The sequence below is a fragment of the Arvicanthis niloticus genome, chromosome 2, assembly GCF_011762505.2.
Source record: "Arvicanthis niloticus isolate mArvNil1 chromosome 2, mArvNil1.pat.X, whole genome shotgun sequence".
Lineage (NCBI taxonomy): Eukaryota > Metazoa > Chordata > Mammalia > Rodentia > Muridae > Arvicanthis > Arvicanthis niloticus.
Genome location: NC_047659.1, coordinates 27579668 through 27593856, shown reverse-complemented (window position 1 = coordinate 27593856; position 14189 = coordinate 27579668). Strand labels below are relative to the sequence as shown.

General features: G+C 38.8%; 2 long non-coding RNA genes across 2 annotated transcripts in view; both read right to left on the bottom strand.

Annotated features, from left to right (window-relative positions):
* The window catches only part of LOC143441307 (uncharacterized), a 32626-nt gene extending 23653 nt beyond the window's left edge, over positions 1 to 8973 (bottom strand). Inside the window, exons 1-4 of the long non-coding RNA XR_013108593.1 lie at positions 8451 to 8973; positions 6471 to 6544; positions 2510 to 2714; positions 2205 to 2264 (exon numbers count right to left, since the gene is read on the bottom strand). This is a non-coding gene — a long non-coding RNA (uncharacterized LOC143441307). The remainder of the gene's footprint in view (positions 1 to 2204; positions 2265 to 2509; positions 2715 to 6470; positions 6545 to 8450) is intronic.
* A 58-nt stretch (positions 8974 to 9031) lies between these two features.
* LOC143441306 (uncharacterized) overlaps positions 9032 to 14189 on the bottom strand; it is an 85238-nt gene continuing 80080 nt past the window's right edge. Inside the window, exon 3 of the long non-coding RNA XR_013108591.1 lies at positions 9032 to 10951. This is a non-coding gene — a long non-coding RNA (uncharacterized LOC143441306). The remainder of the gene's footprint in view (positions 10952 to 14189) is intronic.

Below are 14189 nucleotides of genomic sequence, written 5' to 3'. Positions count from 1 at the left end.
ATGAGGACTAACTAGAGGTGAATATTTCTGTACTTAATAGTGTCTCTTGAGAATTAAATTCATATATTTATGACAATTCATTCCAACTGTTAACTACAGATGAATTTAAAAAGGCAAAAAATTAAATGTGATATAAAGCATTATAAAGTGCAAAAACAATCAGAGAACAAGCAATCCTGAGCTGCGGTTGCAGGGAGATTTCAGAACACCTTAAATCAACAACTATGGTGTCTGCCCTTGGCAAAGTGTACATCACATACAGACACCACTGGTCCACAGAGTAGTTCCCTCTAACTACACAAGCTCAGCAATACCCCTTTATCTCAAATATATATTCCATCAGAGTAGGAACATTATTGATTTGGTTCAGAGCTCGTCCCAGTTCCCTGACTACAGTAAAAGTTCAATAATTATTTATTGAATGACCCCACGATTGAGTGAATATCCCTAGACCAGTGTTGAATAGATGGGTAGTTCAGAGAAAACTGAGCCGTGACTGGACATACAAGTTTTTATGTGCTGCTTAGAATAGGGTATATAATTTTCCCCCAATATATTGATTAAATGTGTCTTAAAAAAATAAAGAAAGCCCAAGTTTAAAAACTCAATTCAAAAATCAGGAAATGCTCCACCCATCTAACAGGATACTAGTCAACAGATTGTCTAGGGATGCTTGTTTGCATCTTCAGTGACATCCTTAGGGCGTCAACTTCTTTTTGGTTGTCCACTGTGCCACCTTCACCATGACATCCCAACATCTTATCTAGTTCTCATGGTCACATGATGCATGGTCTATCTAAAAACCTGGCATCATTTCTCCATGTTAAACCACAGAAAGATGAGGTACTGTACTTTCCCCTGAGCCTAGACTGAGGACCAAAATCTTTCTTCCAAACCAACTTAACAGATCTATCCTTACTGGTCAGAATTCGATATCGCAATCCAGAATGAGATGCTGTCAGCCGAAGGCTTTATCATAATAGAATTAGAGTTACAAAGATTTACGTCCTGGAGATTGAAGGAAGCAGTCAGCCTCCCTGCCTGGCCATACACAACTACCTGACTACCAAAGTAAATTAACTTGGTGTGAAAGCAAGGGATAAATGAATTGCTCGAATGATTATGTGCAGAGTTTGTTGAGAAGCTTCTGGCATAGGACAGGTTGGCCTGTAACCCCTACCCCACTGTCCCACTATCCCACCCCTATTCTTGAAGCTCAGCCGCCATATTTAGAGCAGACATGTTCTTTCCCTGCCTTTATATCATCAAGAGAACTAGGAAAGCTTGGTTTCATCTTCTATAGACTGCAGCCCTCATGAGGTCAACATTCCCAGCCATATAAGACCTGTAACACATCGTTTGATTTGTTAGATGAAAATAAGACAGTTCGTTTCAAATATACACCAGTGCTTCGCAAAATATACATTTCTGTGTTAATGTTTGGTCTGTTTCTATATATTGTAATGCCAAATTCTGTTCTGTAAGGTCTATGCCTACTTGTGAATTCTCACCTTTTTAAACTTTTGTTATGTAAACCTTGTTCCTTGATTTAAAATTATTGGTTAAATAAAGCTGGCTATAGCCAATTCCTAGAGGGGTTAGATATAGGTGGATTTTGACTTACCTAATTCAAGGTGGAGAAGAGAGAGAGAAAGAGGAGAGACCAGGAGGAGAAAGAGGAAGAACGAGAGAGAGGAGGAATCCACTATGAGGGGAGATGGACCATGGGCATGTGGCCAGGAGAAACAGCAAGTATATGGCATACACAGCTAGGGAGGTAGCTAGACTAGCACTTAGAAGAGTAGATTAGGTGTTACCCACACAGCAACTGTCAAAGCCAAATAAAATAACCATAGTCTGAGTCTCATTTATTTATAAACTAGTTGGGGATACGTTTAACTTGGTTCTACTACACCTATAAAATGTCTTGTATGACTTTTATAATTGCAATTTAGTCAAAGATTATTCTTGCAGCCTGCCTCCCAGTCCTGAATAAACAGTATATTCATGCTTATCAAACAGTATATTCAGACTTTTCTAGACTGTCCTCCCTCCCTACTTCCATCATTCTTGAGATGTCCCCAGCTAACGTTAAAACTTGAAGAGCCTGGATTAAGTTTGTAACCTGACCATTCCATTCCATAGCAGGCCCAGCAAGAGAAGGCCCTGAACTCACAAACTGTGAAAGACCACAAGATACTTACAGACCTCCCACCTCTTCGCCTCTCACTGAATCTAGATTTTCTGTTTTCTTTCATGAAGAGCTGTAACATAGAAGAAATAAGTCAGAATTTTCGGACCACCTTTCAAGCCTCCAGCCTAGACATAAATGGTTCAAGAAACCCATGGCAAAAGTAAAACACAGCACTCACTGATAAGGAAGATTTAACCATTTCAGCCGAGACAGAGCTGAGTGCACATGCTCACACTCTCACCCGATATATTAAACATGCCTATCTGTTGCAAAGAAGACTGTGGGACAGGCAAACATTCTGTCAATCCTAATTACCTCGCTGGGACCGTGTTTGTTCCTCCAGGCTCTTTGCTGTCTGGCATTCGCGCCCTGCATTAGCCGAGATCCTAGCCAGCTGAGGAAGATTGAGAGGCCATCTTGCACTTGAGCCTGTGAACTGTCATTCTGTGTCTCTTCAGGCTTGTGACGAGGCATGCCTTTCCAATGAGCTGTCAGTCTGATCCCCAACTTGTCAAAGCAGCTGTGTGCATAGAGAAACCTTTAAAATATCATACAGGGCTCGGATAGAAAAGAAAAAACTACAGAAACAATTAACTGACTAATTAATTGGATTTGTAGTCAATAACTATGATCCAAAAAAGAAAAGAAATTGCAGTCACCGCCCAGACTCACAAATTAATACTCTAAATGACCCAGAGAGATACAAGCAGAAATTCGCTCTACTGGGTTAATGTATTGAGAAATCAAGTTGAGTTGATGGATTGCTTTGACTTCCTTCACATTCTACTCTACTAGCAGGAAAAATAAATACACACACACACACAGCTGAAAGAGCATCGTGTGTGTGTGTATATATATATATATATATATATATATATATATATATATATGTGTGTGTGTGTGTGTGTGTGTGTGTGTATGTATATATATGCATATACATATATATGCACACACACAAATATATATATATATACACACATACACAAACATATGCAACATACACTTATGATGACTAGTGTCAATCATCACTGGAGTTGTAAATCCAGGAATTTTCTCTAGTCCATAACATCTTCCCTGAGATTAATATCCTTCAACTAGAAACACATTAAAAAGATCAACTGAAGAATTAGTATTGGAGCATAGTTTTCATTACTGTTCTAATGTCAAGGGTGGAAAACAAAGGCTGCCTTCACTCCATCTGTAATTCATCTCTTTGGTCACCACTGAGATAAGGGTACAGCCATAAACTCAGAGTCCTTGACATCTCCCTTACCTCGTCTCACTTTTCACTTAACAGTGATTGTTCATCACATGTCGTGTGTGTGTGTGTGTGTGTGTGTGTGTGTGTGTGTGTGCTATGTCTGAGATGTTCACTCCACACTTTCAGGAAAGAAAGAGTAATACTGAAGAATGCGTCCCTCTCACAGGGACATTGTTTCCAACCATAGTCCCAGAACAATGCTTTCTAGAAAACATTGTTTTTCAGAAGCTGGTCTGTAAGAACATCTTGCAACAGACGAACCATTATCATTTTTTGAACTCTAGCTGTGTGACTTTGATCTCTTTGTGTCCTGTTTAACCTCTTTATGACTGAGCTCCCATATATATAAACCATGGATACTCAATAATATCATGAAGGGTAGCCTGGAGATTAAATGAGGTAATATTTGCATACTACTTATTAAAGAGCCTTGTACCTAGTAAACACTGCATCATCATTAGCTTTCATTATTAATCTAATGGTATATATTAGTTTGATTTTCTATTTTCATCAGTGTTTACCAGTTGTTACAAATACATTTCCATCATTCTAGTTAACTGCAACCCGCCTCTGCTTTGTCTTTGACATTTGTTATTACATTTTTCTGCTAAATTGCTTTTATTACTATATGTCAGTTATAAAAATTGAGGGGTTTTAATATATTTCCTGTACACATGTAATATACTTTGTTCATGTTTACCCCTTTATTACATCCTTCATATGCTTATATATTTTATAGCATCACATAATAGAATGACATATTGCTGAATGTATTAGCTTTAAACAATATACATTGAACTGACAAAAGAATTTCAGAAATGAACTATAACATTCCTTCGGACTCTGCAGTCTGTTGTTATGTAGTCTTGGGTGAGCACTCCTTATTTATCAACCAGTGTCATATAGTCACACACTACACAGAGGATACAGTGACATCTCAGGTCATTCAGGGGAATCATTTTACATCTAAGCAGGAATACAATCACCTCTTGATGATTTGGACACTCTGTCCTATGAATAATTATCCTTTTAAAGATAAGACATTTCTTCAGGAAAGGTTAGGGGTGGCTGTGGGGAAAGAACTTTATAATTTAGTTGTACTAAGTTACCTTGGCAGCAAAAAAATTCCCCTAAACTTTGGACCCTTAAATCTTCATTATTTCTCATGTTTGTGTGGACTGAATGGGCTCCAGCCAGAGGTTCATTCATGGAGTCTCACCATGTTAGCATCAGATGGAGCTGGTGCTGGGCCATCTGAAAGCTGGACTGGGCTTCCTTTCTATAATGTCTTTCCCATTCACAGCCTGGTGCTTGCCAGCTTTCTGGACTTTCTCCCTTTGCATATCTCAGGTTGTTTTCGTAACAGTAATCTCAGAGTAGCATCATTTTTTATAAGGTAGCTAAATTGCAACAGGCAAGAAAATGACTGAAATACCAGACTAAGCCTACACTGAGTGTTGGCCTAAGAACTCTTCCACCACAAGCTAAAGCAACCCTTGAAACCATACAGATTAAAGTCATCAAAATAATAATCTCCATCTCTTGATGGAAAAGGTTACACTGAAGAAGAAAATGACAGTCGAAGCCATGTTTTTTGCTCTTTCGTAAAAGTACAGCCTGGTTCAGGACATATGGTATTCATTGGACCAAGGCTCTCCTTCGCACTAGGCACAAGCAGTTTATAAACCTTTCAAGGAGCATGAATGGGTCAAAGAGCTATGAGTCTTTCGGGAAGTAGAAGTCAAACCAAAACTCACACGTGAAAATTTTCTGATTATGCATTACACACGTTTCTCAATGTGTTGCCACATCTCAAAATAATAAAATGGCCAATTTGGCAAGTTGAGTTGAAGAAGAAGAAGAGAAGAAAGCCTCTGGCATCAGGGATAAATGCTGGAAGATAGTCACAGACAGAGTCCGCGGTCGTTCTGTAGAAGGAGTATTATAACCAAAATTGGCCAATAAAATTGAAAACTCAGAGACATTGGAAACATGCTTGGAAACAGAACCATCAACTCAACAATACAATTTTAAATGTACTACCTTATAACCACATAGCAGATAAAATCAGTAATTCCCACTCCTATTCTTGTCAAAACAAAACAAAAAACAACAACAACAACAACAAAAAACTTTGCTCCAGTATTTGCATAGGAGAGAGTTCTACTAAAACTTCAAGAAAAAAATATTTTTAAAATATTTAAATTAAAATATAATTATATTATTTCCTCTTCTATTTCCTCCTCTAAAGACTCCCATGTAACCCTCCTCCACACACTCTATGGGCTATTCCAAAATTGTGCCCTCCTTTTCTTTAATTAATTATTGATATATGGGTTCCTAAATTTATAAATACAGCCTTCTCAGTCCATAAAAATATTGCTTGTATGTATATGCTTGATGTTGAGTCACTAATTGTGTGGCTCTTCCTTGGGGAAGATTATGTCTCCCCATTCTCAGCATTCCCTAGTTCTTTAGTTCTTTGTCTAGAGTTGGGGCTCCGTGGGATTTCTCCCTTACATGTTAGCATGTCTATTGGTGTCCTGGTCTTGTTTAGGCAACCACGTTGATCAGATTTCATGAGCATAGCTTCTCTGACATTTCTAGGAGAGATGGACGCCCAGAGAACTGACTGTCCCTCCAGCTCTTACAATCTTTCCAACCACTGTGATCTCTGACCTTAATGTGCAGAATTTGTATTGTAGAGGTATCAGTTGGATCTAGCCATCTATTTCAGATATAGATATGGTCACTTGTTCTCTGAATTTTGATCAGCTGTAGTTTTCTGTAATGATTTCTGTTTCAAACAATATTTATTTAATGAGAAGTTAGACTTATAATTATCTGTGGGTATCAGAATAAAAATTTAGAATGTAGTTAGAAATTGTACTGGTTTAGGAAACTGACAGCTGTAGGTTTTCCTGAAAGATCAATAACTTCACTAGTCCCTATTAATTGGCTACGTTTTCAGTACCTGGTATGATATTTCTTATTTCGAGTGGAATTTATGCTCACCTGTTGGTGCCATAAAAGCTAGTCCACAAAGAGGCTTTCAGTTCAGATCCATCTCAGACCTTTCATGGGGACTTCTGGAAGGCAACAAGAGCAATAGCAATAGTGTATAATGTCTTGGGAGTCTCTCAAACAACTTTGCCTAACAACTCAAACGGAAGCTCCTCATGCCTAGTGCTGGAGTTTCTGCTTGATAGTCTATGTCTCTTGTGTGTATGGGGGGCATTGTCAAACCAGATAAGAAAATTTTATTTAGACTGTATAAGCATACACACACACACACACACACACACACACACACACACAATTTTAGGCAAATAGATACTAATATGATCCCTTATGAGCTTTTCAGACATCCTTACTGCCCTCTCTATATCACTCTAATTAAAAACTCACCTTATTTTTCCACTTCCCTTTAAACCACTTGTACTCTGCTCTTCCCATCTCTCCTGCCTCTCCCCTACCCCAGTGCCCCCTACACTTCCCTTTAAACCACTTGTACTCTGCTCTTCCCATCTCTCCTGCCTCTCCCCTACCCCAGTGCCCCCTACACTTCCCTTTAAACCACTTGTACTCTGCTCTTCCCATCTCTCCTGCCTCTCCCCTACCCCAGTGCCCCCTACACTTCCCTTTAAACCACTTGTACTCTGCTCTTCCCATCTCTCCTGCCTCTCCCCTACCCCAGTGCCCCCTACACTTCCCTTTAAACCACTTGTACTCTGCTCTTCCCATCTCTCCTGCCTCTCCCCTACCCCAGTGCCCCCTACACTTCCCTTTAAACCACTTGTACTCTGCTCTTCCCATCTCTCCTGCCTCTCCCCTACCCCAGTGCCCCTACACTTTACTGGTTTCTATAGTTAGTCTAGGATATGTTCTCGAATCTGAAGATTTGGAGCCAAAGTTCTCCAATGGGAAAGAACAAGCAGTGTTGGAACAGATACTTTGAATATCAATCAAAACATCTCAAAGAATTAGAATAAAAAGAAGTTTCCAACTAATTCCTTAAAGCTAATAGCCAAAATTACCCAAAGGGCACAGGTAATAATATATCAGGAAAAAAAGTTTAGGCAAGTCTATCTGGAATGTAGACATAAAACCTCTGAAGGAAATTTTAGAAAATAATTTCAACAATGTGATCAAAGGTGATGTATGTATCATGATTAAATACATGTTATTGCAGGAATGTATGTTTTTATAAGCCTTAGAAAGTCTACTAATGTGATTTTCCATGTAAACAGATTATAAAGGAAAAAACTGGGTAATTCTCAAATGCACATAAAAGTATCCAATAAAGTTTAATAAATCTCTTCACAAACTTGGAAAAGGGAAAATTTTTCTAATCCAATAAAGAGTGATCTGTGCATAGCTGCCCCAGCCATGTTAATTAGTGTTCATCTTTAAAAAAAAAAAAATCTCTCTAATCAGGAAATGGATCTGTCACCACCTTCTCCCTGTAACTACCCCTTTCCAGACTGATCTTCAATAGAGCAGGAGATGAAAAAGAATTAAATTATATATGTAAATACAGTCACACAAAGAAAAAGAGACTGTTACTAAACTGTTCCTAAGCCGTTACAGAAAATATGATTATCAGCCTAGAAAAAATATCAAATATTTATAATAATAAAGCTTGTATAGACGTAATTCCCTTATGACAATGGCAATAAAGATGGTGATATTCATATACTTTTAAATGTGTAAATAACTGCTATTTATAAATAATAGAAAAATTAATAAACACAACTCCACATAATAGTTCATCATGGAGGGTGGCGGAATGTAGTATCTAATGTATATGTATGCTTATTAGTGAATAAAAATATTAGAAGCACATATTGTTATAAAGTGTTCTAGCTGTGGTGACAAGGACATGGTCACATTATGTCCACAGTCAGAAAGTAAAGGCTAATGGATATTGGTACTAAACCCATTGTCTTTTTTCAGCCCAGGGTCCCATCTCACACTAAGGATAGGTCTTCCCACCTTAGCTACATCAGCCTGGAAATATCCTCAGAGACACAAGAAGAGTTGTATCTTCCAACAAGATTCCAAATCCAGTTAAGTAGACAACAAAGACACACCATCTTAATAAAAGAGGAAATACACGGGTTATATGCAAATGCTATTACACTGTACACAACTGACCTGAGCATTCACTACTTGGGTACCCATAGGAAGTCCTGAAACAAGCATACTCCACAGATACTGAGGGTGACAATGATTTCATGAAAAAAAATCAAAAGCAAAAGGTAGAAAAAAATGTCTCAGCCATACCTAAAGGCTCCTGGATAGTGAGCATATTTTGTTTGCTTGAATAAAGTTTTCCCAATTTTTCCAATTTTCTATAATACAAATATATTTATTTTATAATTTGATCTTTCAGCTAAGCATGGTAACACACTTCTATAACTCTAGCACTCAGAAGGTTGAAGCAAGAGGATTAGGAACTCAAGGCCAGACTTAGCTCGTCAGAATTTAAGACCACCACAAAAAAAAAAAAAAAAAAAAAAAAAAAAAAAAAAAAAAAAAAAAAAAAAAGATTAAAACAACTGTTTAATCAAATATAAAACACTTTTAATATTGGCTCATCAGAGGTCTCTTCTGTCTGAATTAATACTCCTCTAGATGCCCTCTAGTTCAAACCAAGCCCAACCAAATATCCATATATTAAATACCCTCTTTTAATAGCACAGCACTTTATTACAACAGAATTTATATTTACAAACTATGCCCCCTTTTCTGTCTTTGGTCCTTGGAACTATAATTCACTAACAATTTATGAATGTTTGTCACTCTTCCCCATTGTAATAAAATGCCATATCCTATAAATCTCGCCTCACTGATCCAGTGGCCAAGGTGCTCTGGAAGATCTCTGAGTGTGTCCTCAGACAGGCCCCACAGTGACACCACCACAAGGCTCCTCCTTCCACGTGCCTGAAAGCACATCCAATCTGAACACAGAACTAATCTGCAGAGACCTTGCAATTTATCTTTCACCATGATTACAATTTCTAATCTAACCAGCAGCAACTCAAATTGAACTCTGATCCAAATGATCAATAGCCATGGGCTACCTATTAGACATGTGAATATTAAATCATGCTGGGGTAAGAACTATCCAAATGAAAAGCATATAATTACCATCTATTAACATGTATTTAAGCAAATATGATGGAAATGCAAGATGTGTCTTATATAAACTACCAGAATCCCAGTGATGCTGATGCTACGGTTAGATCATGTACTTTACATAGAGATTAATGCAAATTATGACTAATGTCTTCATGCACTTATTGTTAATGATATTGCAATTAGGCTACAAATGTATACACTTAATAAGGAAACACATCTTGTTTCCAATTTCATTCTTTTTCTACTTTTGCTTATTATTTCAATTTTGCTTCCTTTGCATAAAAAGAACCTATGGTCCATAATTGAAAAGCTAAACTGCCCTATAAGAAAATGATTTCAGGTAGCTTACGTAGATAGATAGTTTATACACTTAGAGCAGTATAAAGTATAGAGTCAAATCAAAGAAATACTGAGTCCCCAGTGTCAATAAAAAATAATAAAGTTCTCCAAAATTCCTCTGGTAACTCCCTCAGACATTTAACCATGCCATTGGGAGGTTTTTTTCTCATGAAAACCCTAGTCCCTAGTGTTCTATGGTAAACCTAGACATGACACTTTTTAATGGCATGTTGCCCAGACTTCCTTGAAGTTTGCCAAAGGCCACATGACAGCACTTAACATGATGCAAATCCACTTCCATCTATATCTGTCTTCTCCAGGGACCTCAACAGCAGTAACAGGGGCATGCCTACAAATGCCAAAGGAAGAAATTCTCAAGTGTACAGGTGCTCTGAAGTGCCAAGCATAAGCTTTTTCCATAGTAAGCCCTGAAGCTGTGACTACAGCAAAGCCCGGCCTTTCCAGCCATAGACACATTAGGCCTTTCAGGCATGAACATAAGACGACCATCTCCAAAACTCACTCTCATGTCTAGCGACACCTCAGTTCTAAACCACAACCCTTCTTTCCAGCAGTCAGCACAGCCATTTGCTCAGCCCTCTGCCCTTCCAATGCCTAGACATGTTTCCTTCCCTACGTGTGGATTTAGTCTTTAATTTTTTTCATTTGTGTCTATTTCCTTGTTGTGTCTTTTTCTACATTTCAGTTGTTAAACTTTTATAATTTCTCTTGGGCCAAAAGAAGGAAGGTTGGGCAGGATAAGCATTGGTTCTGTCATCCCATTATGCAATGGTGATACTGCCATCTTGTAAGAGGTTGTGTCTCTTTCTTATCTGATCAGGATTTGAGAACAACCGTATGCCTATTGTTGTAACTCTTCTGGATTCTTCTGGGAACAGGAAAGTACAAGTCTGCTTCTGGTTGCCTGGGGGTTCTTCTTATCCAATGTGACTGCTTGACCCGTGGTCCTTTACTGGCTATTTCACTGGTGAAGATGTTTCCAGAAGAACCTACTACAAATAAAAAGAAATCTAAATTACTTGCATGTCTCTGCTATTTTGATGCTTGAATCTCAGTCAGAGTCTCTCAGACGGTTGGATAGTATTTTCCAATTCTCTTTGCATGAGAGTCTCTTTACTGACCTTCACCTGAGTGATAGTTTAACAAAATCTCCCCTACTTGCTTTGTATGAAGCATTCAATTTTCTTTTTATCTCTTTCTACAGAAACCATTTCAACACATCTGCCATAGAGAACTAGGGTCTTTCAGGCAAGGTAAAGATTAGTTTGACCTTTCCTCCATCAATTAATCAATACGGTTACACCACAGTTACCTTTTAACCTGGGTGTTTCCACAGTGCAGCAGTAAAGAATGATTTGTGAGACCGCTCTGTTTTGTGTATGGTTACCAATAACCCAGACTCTGGGTCTCTGTGATTAGACAACATGTCAGAGCACAAGGGAGGCAAGGAAGCAAAGGGGGATTTTATTGTCTTCATCAGCAGTGGCCTAGTAAATCTGAGACTGGAGCAGCAACATGGGAAAGCTTGATGACTGGAATTAATTGTTGGGCTCTGTCTACAGATTCCCGAGAGCCATTACGAGGAATGCTCTGAAGGGGGGAATTTCTGTTCCAAATTCGATCTTCTGCCTGCGTTAATACCTTCTTCCACACTAAGAGAAAGCTTAAAATTCACTGTGTCTTGAATCTGCTTTGCGTTCTGTTTTGTTTTGCTCAGGCCAACCCTCAACTTGTCATCCTCCTGCCTCAGCCTCCTTCATGCTGAGATTACAGGTGTGAGCTGCCATGCAAGGTTGATGTGCTGTGCTTTGGGTCACAGGTGACAGATCTAGAAAAGGTGATAGGGGTAAGTTTCTCTATAAGCTCAAGCTTGTCTTCTGTGACTCTATTTAAGGCAAAGGACACTACCAGTTGTCCCTTCTGGGAGGTCTTCACAGATAGTAAGATCAGACATCAATACCCATGTGTGCTTCATAAATTAATTGGAGGACTTATTTTCTATTATAACATCCATCTTTTTAGGTTTACAGGAGAGGGCCCTAAGCCCTGGAAAGTGGCTTATTTTTACTCGGATCCTTCAAGTACTTAGATGTTAACATTTGTTTTCTGACACCTGTGCAGCATCTCCCCTAATATCATACTGTCACAGTCATTCCTAGAAACGCCTATGATATTTGTAAAGTCACTGTGTCTTCAGAAGCCAACAATGAATCCTTGAGGAGATGGTGTGCACTTCCCTGGGCTTCTGTGGCAATTCTGTTATCACCTGACACCTAGAGTCAGAAACAGAATGTGAATTACAGCCCTGTCACTAGGCAGCTGTGTGACATTTTTGGCAACTTATTTTAACCTCGTTGTGCTTTAGCATTCTCTTCAGTGAAAGAGAATACTGCATGAAAATGTCCAGAAATCTAAAGAATTAACAGACAGTTGTAGACACCTTTGGTCCATCACATGTTCTCTGTGTCAGTTCCTCCACTCCCTTCATTTCTTTCTTAAGATTTTCAGTGGAGCTGGGGCATCATTGCATATTATGATATTTTGTGTCTTTATAATTCCCGAGCGCTTTGTAGTTCTTGGCTTTCTTACCACATATATTATAAAGTTCCTTCCCCCCCCCCGCCCGCCCGCCCACACACACCCCCGCCCGGCCCTGATTATTTAGAACAGTCACACAGGGAGCAATTATAGGAGGTGATCTTTTAAATATCAAAAACAAAAGTGAGCCAGCAGCACCCACCGGCTCGCTCAGAGTCTGATTGTTCGTGGGTGGTTTACAAGGAGTAAACCTGTCTCAGCCCCTCCATGTGGGCACAAGGTTTTCGAACACATTTCACTTTGCTTTTATTTTTAAGTGATGTGAAATACTGCCGGTGCCAAGCTTCAGTAACTAGTGTTTGGTGCATAAAGTGAGCTTTATTATGGAGTCTGTTTGGTTCCCAATAGCAACTCAATCATTAAAGTCTCCTTTTAATAACAGAGCGGCATCTTTCCCTTGAACTTGACTGACCAGTCATTAAAGCGTGTCTTGTTTAACCAAAGAACACTCTCAGATAATGTGAAATCCAAGGCTGTAATCACAGATGGGAGCTGTTGATCTTTGTTTCCTTACACTTTGTGAAAACAAAAAACAAAAAACAAAAACAAAAAAAAAAAAAAAAAAAAAAAAACCTTCCCATTTTATTTATTTACATACCAGCCATTGCCCACCCCTTTTCCGGTTCCCACAGTTCCTCATTCCATCTCTCCTCCTCTTCCCTCCGAGGGGGTGAAGGGTGACGACCCCATAGGAAACTTCCCATCTTAAGAAGCTTCTTTAAATACTACATTCCTTTAAAAGAAAACTGTGCTTCTGATGACAAGCATACATCCCTTTCAAGAGATTTGGATTTAAACTGGTTCACACAGTAGAGAAGAAGGCTTCAATTTAGTGAAAATACTGTGGTACCAAATGTATTTTGGACTTGCTTAGTCTCTATATTGACAAAAAACTATCAGCAACTTTATGGACATGTTATTAGCACAGTCGGGCCCCATGGTCCTAGCTAGACTCTGCTGCCATCGGTGCCAGGCCTAGCATTCTGACCTCCTGGCTTTCACCTTAACAAGCAGCTTTTTGTCCCTCTTTACAGCTGGACAAGAGTCACGATACCAGATGTATTCTGAAAATAAAAGGCTGAGGTTTAAAAGAAAAACTTAAGGACTGTCTTAATAAAGTTATGGGCTACTATTCGCCCATGGTAATCTTCCAAAAGGTCTTTCAAATTCCTCTTTGGGGATTATTCTATTTCAGAAGGATGATGGATATAAATATTTATGTAATTGGAGACTTTCCCTTTGACCTAAGGAAGTTTACATTTTTCTTAGAAATGTGATTATTTTATAGAACAGAGAGACACAGGAATGCAAAGAAAAGCAATAAAGGCTCTCTCTGCCCTGTCTGTCTAATGGAGTCCTTAAAGATTAAAAGGGATGATAATCACTGTGGGGGAGTGAGGAAATGGGCATCTTCACATGTTGCTAAAGAAAGTGAACCTCCAAGAAAAAGAAAGGACAGAGAGAGGGGAAGAAAAAAAGAAACAGTCGGATTGACTAAATGTTCCCTACTACACAGTAACAAACAGACCTCTCGTACTCAACAACCACCTACCACACAGAGAGGAAGAGGAAGAACAGCTGAACCTAAACTACATCCTGGGAAAAGATGAGATGTTTGGATTCTCCACGAAA